General features: G+C 47.2%; 1 protein-coding gene across 2 annotated transcripts in view; it reads right to left on the reverse strand.

Annotated features, from left to right (window-relative positions):
* Positions 1-12331, reverse strand: part of Fbxl13 (F-box and leucine rich repeat protein 13) — a 173101-nt gene that overhangs the window by 30665 nt on the left and 130105 nt on the right. The gene's annotated exons all lie outside the window — the stretch shown is intronic.

Raw genomic sequence — 12331 nt, forward strand, 5'->3', positions numbered from 1 at the left:
TCTGGTTGCCTTCCTCTCTTCTCTAAACCAGGCTTCAGCAGCTCCCTCAGCCCCCTCAGGCCCCTCAGCCCACCTCAGCCCCCTCAGCCCTGTCAAGCCCCCTCAGGCCCCTCAAGCCCCGTCAGCTCCCTCAGCCCCGTCAGCCCACCTCAGCCCCCTCAGCCCACCTCAGCCCCCTCAGCCTCCTCAGCCCTGTCAGCCCACCTCAGCTCCCTCAGCCCACCTCAGCCTCCTCAGCCCCCTCAGCCACCACTCTTGCTCTCTAACTGCTCAGTCCAGTGTGCCATAAGTCCCTCAAACACAGCAGATTACTTTCAGAAGTAATTGGTCACATGACCAATGCAAGTCTTACAAAGGACAACATTTCATTGGGGCTGGCTTACAGATTCAGAGGTTCAGTCCTTTATTATCAAGATGGGAACATGGCAGCATCCAGGTAAGCATGGTGCAGGAGGAGCTGAGAGTTCTACATCTTCATCTGAAGGTTGCTAGCAGAATACTGACTTCCAGGTAGCTAGGGTGAGGGTCTTAAGCCATGCCCACAGTGATACACCTATTCCATCAAGACCATACCTTCTAATAGTGCCACTCCCTAGGCCAAGACTATACAAACCATCCTGCATGCCTACACCTGACCAAATACAAATCCTGGCTACTGCTTGGGACAGCTCTGACCACACACCCCCAACCACTTCCCATCTCCATTCTCAGATAGCCATTATGCTCTGATAGCTCCACTAAGTCCTTGTCAGAGCTTCGCCATCCCTACCTGTCTTTGTAATTGCTGCCTCTCTTCTAAGGGACCTTCTACACCACTGCCAGACCTACACTGTGAGCAGAGCTGTCTGTGTGACTCCCGCTGCAACCCCACTCTGTTGATCCCATAACACTGGGAAGCAGGCAGCATTGGAATTATTGTTTGACAAAGAAGGAAATGGGGGCTCAGAGCTGTTCAGTAACGCACTCAGGTTCTCACAGTGTGGCGGCAGCAGGGAGGACATATCGACCCTTGCTTTTCATAACTTATAATCCCATGGTGCTGTTTTCTTGTTTTGACACTGGACTGGACCTCGACACAGTACTGTGCCTTTCACTTGAGTACTTCAGAATGGACACACAGTTGATAGTGAATAATTAAATACCGTTGAACGAATGAGTGTGTATGTGTGTGTGTGTGTGGGGTCAATGTCAGGTTCTCTTGGTTGTTCTCCATCTTGTTTTCTGAGACAAGGTCTTTTTCTAGGGACCTGACTAGATTGCCTAGCCCAGAGATCACATCAGCCTATCTCCAACTCCCTGGAGCTGGGATTACAGGCGTGTCCCACCTTGCCTTTCACATGGGTCTCTCTCTCTCTCTTCTCTCTCCTCTCTCTCTCTCTCTCTCTCTCTCTCTCTCTCTCTCTCTCTCTCTCTCTCTCTCTCTCGATGGAGCACGCCACCCCCTACCCAGCCCCAACCCCAGCCCCCCATTGAGGATTTGCTGGTTTGCTCTTGTCTTCCTGGCACTCTAGAATTCTTAGCTGAAAGACACTTTCTTTTGGAATTGTTTGAATTGAGAAGGCTTTATTCTGCTTGTTGTTACTTGTAATAAGTTAAGAATAATGAATCAAACTTATTCTTAGGAATATGTATTTTCTCTGTAGGCCTCATTCTAAAGTCACTGATACCAGAACCCCACACAATACCCTTGAAATTTTATCTTAGGCTCCCAAACTACCTTCCCTTTTATAGTCTAATTAGCAATTATAATTTTATAAAGATATTTTCCCTTTTCAATTATTTTTATTCATTTTCTCACTTTATTGTTAGTATGAGTCCTGTGGTCACATTTTTCCAATGCAATATTTGTATTATTTGGGAATTTCTCATAATGCATTCGAGTCACACTCACTTTCTAGTCCTCCCAGGGCCAGCTCCACACCCTGAGACCTTTCCCAAAGAAGAAGAAAAAGAGGAAGAGGAAGAGGAAGGAGGAGAAGGAAGAGGAGAAGAGGAGGAAGAGGAAGAGGAAGAAGAGGAGGAAGAGGAGGAGGGGGAGGGGGAAGAACAAAATAAAGCAAAACAAATCCAAAACGAATCCAATTTGTGTTGCCCGTAGACTCACTGGAGCAAGGAGAAACTCTCAATGACCAGCCCATTCAAAATGACTGAGTGTTTTCCATCCCTAGCCCCATGAGAAGGCATCAGTTGTGGAGAGCCACACTTCAGCATCTTTTTTTTTTTTTTTCGACAGGGTTTCTCTGTGTAGTCCTGGCTGTCCTGGAACTCACTCTGTAGACCAGGCTGGCCTTGAACTCAGAAATCCGCCTGCCTCTGCCTCCCAAGTGCTGGGATTAAAGGCATGTGCCACCACACCCGGCCCACACTTCAGCATCTTTATCACCATTTTTAAGAGCTCTCTTGGTGGTTTTCTGTCTAGGCTGTTACTGTTTTGTAGGAGGAAGGTAGGGGTTGTCACAGAGGCCTTCTATGTCTCTCTTTCTCAATGGTGAGTCTGCAGCCATCAATACTGAGGCAAAAGTAGCTCCCTGCCCTTCATGGTAAGTGTGGATCACGAATGTCCACGTGGTTCCTGGTGACAGCATGGATAATGGACAACCGCATGGCCTCCTGTGTCAGCACATGCCATGGACCTAAGCATGGTCTCTGGTGGCAATAGTGATCACCAGCATGGCCCTCTTCTGTAGCATGGCCACAGACACCATCATGGCTTCCAGTGGCAGCACAGGCCATGGATATCCACTTGGCTTTCAGTGGTATCTGTTTTACTTTTAATTTTTAATTTTTTTTCTTTCTGAGACTCTCTTACATTGTAACTCATGCCTTCCTGGAACTCACTAGGTAACGCAGGCTGGCCTCAAACTCATAGCAATCCTTCTGCCTCAGCCTCCTAAAATATGGAACTAAAGTTTGAGCTATCCAGTCAGCTCTATGGTAATTTTTTTTTTAATGTTAGCAGCCTTTCTGACCTAATTGCCTACCATACTGGCCTGCAGAAATGCAGGCTTTACTCAACACTTAAAAATGAATTGAATGGCCCGCCCGGGCAGGAGCTAACCCAAGGCAAGATGACCCCTGCCTGGGACCATGGGGCCAGTGCAGTAGTGAATCCAAAACAATCACCTGTCCAGACCACCAGAGTGGACCAGCCAGCCAGAGTTCAGAAAGAGCTAAGAAGGGTGAGCTTATTCAGCAGTAAGTCTCAGAGGTTGAAACCATTCTAGGCCTAGATAAGATTGTATGGAGAGTGGAAGCTTCCAGGACTAGGCCTAGGTTGGCAGACGGAGGCAGTAAACCTCCAAGATGAATGACATCAGGAGACTAAGAGTTACTGTAACATGTGCTGCTGGGCTTAGGGCAGCTCCCTGAGGCTGCTGTGCTGCCCAGGGTTCTCTGAGAGAATGACACTCAGCCCTTCTTGTCGGTACAGTTTTAGTCAATACTTCACTGGACACAGGAGACGAGGCACTCTGACCTCTGTGAGAGAAGCCACCGTTACTGGTCATAGAAGCTACAAGTTCACCTACAACGCTGGCTGGAGAGAAGGACAGGAGGCCCATCTCCCTGTGGAAAACCACAGCTGGCTTCTTGTTCTGTGCTTTTGAAAATTCAAGGCAAATTCATTTGTCTCCCAGTTCCCATGCTTCCTTTTAACGCTCATCTTTTCCTATATCCTGGATCCCAAGTGAGTTCCCGGGTTTCCTGTCTTGGAGGTTGTATGTCCCTGGACTTCAGGCTTTATTTGTGTGTGTTCCGTGCGGATGGGTGGTCTCCAGCATGCGTGTCATCAGATTAAGAGGTGCAGCTGTAAGAACTCCCACTCTGGCTCAGAGCATAGCTGAGAAGTGCTGGAATTTAAAGAAGCCCTAAGTGCTTGGTTGGGAGAAGGGAACCCGTGCCAGACCCATTCAGCCTCTCGCTCGATGACAAAACATCCTGTGATTCCTGTGAGTTAGGCATCAATACCAGGCCCTGCCTCTACCCTCACAGAGCCTCGACTGCGTAGGAAGGCAAGGGTAGAAGGAATGTTGAAAATAATGGAACGGCTGTTCTTGATGGAGGTATATAGGTGCTGTGCAGTGGAAATGTGGAGAAGGTCCTGAGCTGCCAGCCATCCTGGTCAGCAGGAAGATGTTCTAAAGAGACAGATGTGCACCGCCACCCCCAGCCCAGCCATCAGACTACTGGCACAATGCATCCTATGGAGTTGGAATTTCCCCAGAAGGCTGGGACCCTTGCTGTCTACTGGAGTGGGAGCTCGGCTCCTAAACAAGAGCTCACACGGTCCAGACAACTTGGTGGAAAGTTCTACAGCAGAGACTACGGCAGAAACAACAGTGGTGGGCAGGGGCACCTCAGACCTCCACCTATGGCACCTGTGACCATAGTGGACAGGAGCACACCCTGGCAAGACTTCTTAGCTATGTGCACCTCTGACACCAAACATGGCTTCTTAGGGGCTGCCAGAGTCCAGGCTCTGACCCTAACAACTCTGGTAATAAGCCCGATCCAAAATGTCAAAAGAGGCATTCACAGCTGAAACTGAAAAGACAAATAAGAATGTATTGGGTAGACAAGGAGCAGGGAGGCATCTCTGACAGAGGAAGCAATTTATGCAGGTGAAGGGGAGGGTGTGTTTGGGGAAACCGGAGGATCAGTGCCCCTGGATCAGGTGAACGGTGAGAGGGGTCCCTGAAAATACAGGGTGCCCCATCAGACGCCGCGGCCCCCGAGAGTCCAGGACAACCCATTAGACAGCTTAGGCTTGGGCGTGGTGTCCAACTCTGAGCAAGGAGACAACAGTAGCAAATGACCTCACCATCACTTTCTGTGTTGCTTGTTGTTGCTTGTCTGTCTTTTCTTTGACTTAAAACCCAGCATAAACTAAATAGCCTTGTGACTTACAATTCAGATTAACAGGGAAATTGACTTTTAATTAGATTTGGGATTTTTGCAATTCTGTTTCAAAATGAATCGTGTGTTCTCAAACTTTTAAGAAATTATCTAAGGAGGTAACAAGTATAAGAAAGCTATACTGTAAAGGGGCAGAGATAATGCATGGGACATTAGGAACTGAAGAGCTATACTGTAAAGGGGCAGAGAAAATGCATGGGACACTAGGAACTGAAGAGCTATACTGTAAAGGGCCAAGGATAATGTGCAGGGCATCAGGAACTGAACAACACTATCTAACACTCATATAAAAGCAGCTAGGAACTAACTCACTGCAGGACCTGTTTCCTTACAGAAACGATGTGTCAGCCAGACCTGGGACTGTGGGCCCGTAACCCCAGGTCTTCAGGAGGCAGGGGTGTGAGAATCAGAAGACAAGGCCTATGTGGGCTACAAGGTGAGCCCAAGGCAGCCTGGAGAATTCAGTGAGACCTTGCCTCAGAACAGAAAGTAAAAAGAGGGTCGGGGTATAGCTTGATAGGAGGTAGACAGCTTGCTTGCCTTGTACCAGACCCAGAGTTTATTCCCTGACACTGAAAATCTGAAAGGAGGAAGGAAGGCTAGGGAAAAAAAGAAAGAGGGAAAGGAGGAAAGGAGGGAGAAGGGAGGAAGAGGGAGAGGAAGAAAGGGAGGAAACATAATCACCCATTCGTATTGTATAGAAATGATCTAGATAGAGATAGATCTGATCATTATGTAACCAATGCTTATTATAGAAAAACAGTCCAAAATATTAATAGGCAAACTAGTTCTCTCAAGATCCACTAACTTCCTACCCAGGGCCATGCAGAATGGAAGGAGAAGCATGCAGGCACTTGTATACAGACCCCCATCCCAGGCACATGTATACAGACCCCCATCCCAGGCACATGTATACAGACCCCACATCCCAGGCATGTGTATACAGACCCCTGTCCCAGGCACATGTATACAGACCCTGCATCCCAGGCACATGTATACAGATCTACATCCCAGGCACATGTGTATACAGATCCCCATTCCAGGCTTATGTATACAGAGCCCCCACTCCAGGCACATGTATACAGATCCCACATCCCAATCACATGTATACAGACCCCCATCCCAGGCACCTGTATACAGCCCCACATCCCAGGCTCATGTATATAGCCCCCCATCCCAGGCACATGTATATAGACCTCACATCCCAGGCACATGTATACAGACCCCGCATCCCAGGCACATGTGTATATAGACCCTGCGTCCCAGGCACAAGTATACAGACCCCATATCCCAGGCACATGTGTAAAGATCCTGAGACAGGAAATCCTTTGCTTGAGGATTTAGATGGAGGCTGTGGGGCTGGAGTGAAGGAGGCTGTGGGGCTGGAGAGAAGCAGAAGGCCATGAGGATGACAGAAGGGTGGGCAGAGGTCTAGCCAAAAAAAAAAAAAAAAAAGTCCTTTTATAGCCTCACCTTTCTCTGGGGAAGCTTCTGCTCTTAGCAGACACTGACAGTCAATGCAACTCCATGCCAGCCATAGTGTGCTCGCTGGGTTCTCCTGCCAGCCATTCCCTTCTTTAATTCCTTCACAGATCTTCTTCCATTATAACCATGTGGCTCTGTTCTGTTTCTCCTGGCCTGACTTCTCCCTCTCAGGTCTCCCAGGGAGCTTTCCCATAGTCACAGCCATGGCTCATGGGAGTGACAACCCTCTGCCTCTCTCATGGGAGTGACAGCCCTCCACTTCTCTCATGGGTGTGACAACCCTCTGCCTCTCTCATGGAAGTGACAACCCTCCAGCTCTCTCCTAAGCCGCTTACATGAATATCCCACACTCTCCTGGGAACCTGCAATGTTTCCCTCAGAATCTGTTACATTTCTTTTATTACCAAACCGTTTTAAAAATCAGACCTCCAGCTGGGCGTGGTCACCACACATCTTTAATCCTAGCACTTGGGAGACAGAGGCAGGTGGAGCTCTGAGTTCAAGGCCATCTCCAGGATAGCCAGGGCTATACACAGAAACCCTGTGTCAAAAATAAAATAAGGGCTGGTGAGATGGCTCAGTGGGTAAGAGCACCCGACTGCTCTTCCGAAGGTCCGGAGTTCAAATCCCAGCAACCACATGGTGGCTCATAACCATCCATAACAAGATCTGACGCCCTCTTCTGGAGTGTCTGAAGACAGCTACAGTGTACTTACATATAATAAATAAATAAATCTTTAAAAAAAAATTTAAAAAATAAAATAAAATATCCTTAAATAATTAAACATAAATAAAAATAATAAACGTAGGTGTCTTAGTCAATGTTTTATTGCTGTGAAGAGACACCACGACCACAGTAACTCTTTTTAAAGAAAAACATTTAATTGAAGCTGGCTTACCGTTCAGAGGTTTAATCCATTATCATCATAGCAAGGAGCCTGGCGCCACAAAGGCAGAAGTGGAGCTGGAGAGACCACTGAGAGTTCTGCATTCGGGCTGGCAGGTAGTGGGAAGAGAGAGGCCCTGGGTCTGGAACCTCAAAGCTCACCCCAGCCCCCAGTGGCCCACACATCTTCACTTGCAAATATTCATTGCAATGAGTGGATGGTCTGGTGGTTCAAGATCTCTGGCTTCTGTGACATCACCCATGTTGGATCCTCACTGGGACTCCTCCTGGTTATTATCCTGTGTCATGGAGATCCTGCAGCTTTGGATCTGCAGGACCAGCATGGGGGCCGTTCTTATTCAAACCACCACAGCAGGACTTCTATTCATCCAATTTTTTTTAAAATTTGAAATTCTAAAAATGATTTTATGTGCATGGTTCTTTTGCCTGCATCAGTGCTAGGAATTGGAACCGGGGCCTCTGGAAGAGTGGAAATGTTCTTAAGCACTGACCTATGTTTGCAGCCCCAACAACCAGATTTTAAATATCATTATTTCCCTACCCCACCCAGGGATCTTCATTTTCTATAGCTGGCCAGTCACCAGCGTCTTTCAGTTTTATCTACTAAATCCTGTTCAGAGTCCTTTCCATACACTCCAGCCTGGTTCACAGCCTCCTTTCTCTTTAATTCCCAGAACACTTACTGGTCCCTGTTCTCCTAGTCACCCACTGTGGTGGTTTGGCCAAGACTGGCTCCCATAGGCTCATATATTTGAATTCTTGGTCACAAGGAAGTGAAACTGAAAGGATTAGGATGTGTGGCCTTGTTGGAGGAAGTGTGTCATTGGGGCTGGGTTTTAAAATCTATGCCAGTCCTCTACCCTCCCCACCCCCATCCCCTACACACTTTCTCAGTTGCAGCTCCTGTGCCTGCCTATGCACTACAGTGCTCCCCACCTTGATGATGACAAAAATGGACTAAATCTCTGAGACTGTAATGCAAGGCCAATTAAATGTTATCCTCTGTGAGAATTGCTGTGGTCATGATGTCTCTTCACAGCAATGGCACAGTGACTAAGACACCATGCTTCCAGCCTCCTGAGGATCCACCTAACATGGGGGTCCATGACTGCTCCGGGTGTTACTCTGCCATTGGCTCAAGTCCATACAATTTGTCACAGTACTAAGTTTCCTTCAACATCCCTCTCGCAGTACATTCCAGCAAGACCATGCTGCATGGAGTCCCTTAAACAACCATGCACTTCTTTGTATGTGTGCTGAATAGGGCAAACGATGCGGCCATTGTAGCCATCTGCCATGCCACATGAAAATAACCCATACCTTTCTTTCAACCAAAGCTGCAGAGAACACGTCTCACTCTTGTTAGAAACCACACTGGCAAACCCTCATTCCTTCAATGTGTATGTATAAGTGCCTACTGTTCCCTAGGGATCCAGGGAACAGCAATGGAACCAATTCCCAGTCCTCAGAGATCCCTCTGTCTAGTGAGGGGACTCTGGCAGATTGCCTACACAGAAACACTCACAATCTAGGACTCCTTGTGGAAGTCTTTACAATTTGTGCAAATAAAAGACTCTTCATAAACCACTTTCTGAGCATCCGGCTGGAGCACTGTTCTGACTCACTTTTTCCTTTAAGCAACACATATGGCAGTAACTAAGGCAGCCAGAGCCATGGCTTCAATGGCCCCAATTATGGATCCTGTGGTCTGTAGGAAATCACAACTCTTTTAACTAATAGAAAACCTTTTTGTATACATGGAGATAATGTCATATCCAAGTAACCCAAGTGAAATTAACAATGTCATTTAGTTAGATGTTTACAAAGTTATAGAAGATTAAAGATGCCTAAAGACACTTGTCCCCATACACAGCATCCCTCTATATTCTCCTGATGATCAAGCCATAGCCCTGTGTGCTGGTCCCCTGGTGGCACCACATACTAAGCCTCAATGGCCTTGAACAGCTGCCTCTGAGTGTTCACACATCCTCTCCTCTGCTTAGAAACTAAGGCATTCCCAAACCCTCTGAGCCACAGGAGGCTTCTCTTCCCGGGTCTCCCTCACCCTCTGAGCCTTACACCATGTCATCACAGGAAACAGAGTTAAGAAGAAGCACCGGGGCTGTTACTGCCGTCCCTCCCCCCAGCACCAGACACCAAAGTCATAACAAACGTTTGTTAACTGAATAATCATGAAGTTCTAACTGAAGCTTACTCAGAAGAATTTAAAATGGACATATTACTAGAGAGCAAACTTTACCCAAGGGCACACCTGGTCACATTTCATCTCTGGCGAGTATCTGTAACATTCCAAAATTTAAATTCTGAGTGTTAAGTCTGCCATCAAATTCACACTTCATCAGACCTGCAGTTCGGGCTGTGTTTGACTGCCCTGGCTGCGGGCAGAGTTGACTCACTTTAGATCGACTAAGGTTAGATCGACAGCTGTTGTACCAATGTCCTTGTCAATCAGTGCCTTTGAGATGAGGGAGGAAAAAAACTTTACAAGATTTTCATCCATTTAGTGTTATTTTTAGATTGCTACATGGACATCTCTACCGTCCTCAAATAACAGGCTTTCTTCAGGAGAAAATAAAACTAAGGAAAACAGAGCTCGAGGCCACATTCCTAAGTCCTTCACTTGCTCTCGGGGGGGGGGGGGGTAAAGTCTTAACACATGGTCTTTGTAAATGAAAACTGAGTTCCCCTTAAAGGCTAAAAAGTCCCACCAAGTCACAGAATTTTGTTTTCACTCAGCAGATCGTCCCTGGCACGTCAGGCTTATGAGAAATGCCATGGCAGAATGAGATGTTTGTTCCATGTTTTATTATGCATCTGACCCTCCTCCCCTTGTTACCCTGTGGCCCTGAAGACAACAGCTGGGCACTCATAAGCCAAGGAGAGGTTTAATACAAAGCAACGTGGAGAGGCGTGGAATGTAGGGTTTTAAGATTTAAATACTGGGTTCTAAAAGACTTAGGGCAGGACATTTGTTTAAATCATGGAATTTTTTTCCATCCCTAGATTAGGGAACTAGTCCATGCCAAGAAGAAAAATTACTAGAACTAAGATGAGAAAAAAGGAGGGGGGAGGAAAAGGAGAGAGGAAAGAAAAGTCAACGGAGAGAAGGGGATGGGAGGACAGGAGAGGAGAGAGGAGGGAGGGCAAGGGAGGGGAGGGGAGTGAAAATGGAGGGGAGGGGAAGGAAAAGAGAAGAGGACAGGACAAGACAGGAAGCAAGAGCCAGAAAGGAGCAGAAGAATATGGTCTAAGGGATTCTGCATCACATGGGGGCCTGTCCAGACTATCTCAGATTGGATGAGCTGGAGAGGAAGACAGAGCCCAGACAGGTTTAGGAAGCATAACCATCCACTTTTCCTTGTAGAGTTGATAAAAGTTAAAGTCATCAGAGTTTTTATGTTTTCCCTGTTTTATCTGTTAAGATCCAAGGGGAAAAACTGTTCAAAACTAAGGAAAGTGGGGCTGGAGAAAAGGTGAAGTGATTACCACAGCTCTTTCAGGGGATCTAGGTTCGATTCCCACACAGCAGCTCACCAACCACCGTCCTAGGGCATCCGACATCCTTTCTTCTAGCTTTTTGGGTGCACCAGGCATCCATATGGTGCACAGGCATACATGCAGAAGAAACATTCAGAACTGGATGCGTGGATGGCAGAGAAACTGAGAAGCTGTGTAGGTAGATGCAGCAGTAGAAACTGTCCAACACTGTCCCCATGTTGGGACAAGAGGAAGAAAGGAAGTTACTGGAACTCAGGGGTCCAGGTATCCACGAATAGCATAGCAGGGCTGTTCGGAAGGAATTAGAACATGTAGGAAGTGCAGGTGATAGCAATTCAAAGAAGGAAACCCCACCCTCCCTTCCGGGACCCACTAACCACTTACTCCCAAGTGCCTCACCAAGAACACCAAGCTCAATTTGGACTCTAGCTCGCTCGAAGTCAGCCACTCTGCAGCAAAGCAAGAAGAGACTGAGCAGTTGTCTAAAGACAAACACATACATGCATGATGGGGGTGGGGGGGCAGAATGTCTGCAGGGGTTATCTGAGACAGTAGCAGAGACAGTCTCACAAGGTCACCATACACTTACAGGATCCAGAGGAGCCCAGAGAAGTGACCTTGAAGCTGGAATGAAGGAAACACAGTAGAGATCGACCTAGCCTTGAAATGTAGCATCAGGTGGCCTTAAGACATCAAGTCCTGCATGCTCAGAAGACGCCACTGAGAAGCCCAAACACTAACTGCGCCACAGGAAACTGACTACATATACTGCTCAACACCTCTACTTGCTTGTGACACTCCAAAGAAGGGCAGAGGAGACCATCTGACCAAATGAAGGCTGGACCTAGGTGTACTCAGAAGCAAAGAAAGAAAAGAGCCAGGGCAGTGAATCGGTGTGCCCTACATCTGAAACGGCTGCACAGCCGGAAGGAAGCAGATCCTGTTAACGGAAGCTCTGGAGCTAGAGGTGTGTGGAGGCTCCAGGGTTTGCTTTCAAACGCAGGGCTTCTCAGGGAAGCTCTCAGACAGGCAACCTTGGGTTTTGTTCTTTGAATCAGGATTTAGCATGCAGCTCGGGGAGAAGCCCTGGGGAGGAGCCCTTCAAGGAAGCCGCACAGTCCTTCCACGCCCATCACAGTCCTTCAGAAACATGCCCACCTCTCACCGGATGAGAAGATGCTAAGGTGGCAGAACTGGCTTGATCTTTGAAGAGTAGCATCACCTGCTTTTGAGAAAACTTGAGTTTGATCTCTAAGCACTTTATAGTTTATAGATTGTGAAATTCACAGGAAAAATATACTCTGCTGTTTAAAGCATATCGTTGCTCCATAGGCCAAGTGTCCATAATAAAACAAATTTTAGACTATCATGTAAGACTTGTGTCTGTCATGCCTTTCTCCAAAGTACTGGAGCTTGCTAATTTTTTTTGTAAGACAAAGAAACATGACAATTTACAAATAATTGCATTTATCACTATTCCAGGGACAATATTCTTAAATTTTCCAT

This window comes from Mus pahari, chromosome 2 (genome assembly GCF_900095145.1).
Source record: "Mus pahari chromosome 2, PAHARI_EIJ_v1.1, whole genome shotgun sequence".
Taxonomy (NCBI): domain Eukaryota; kingdom Metazoa; phylum Chordata; class Mammalia; order Rodentia; family Muridae; genus Mus; species Mus pahari.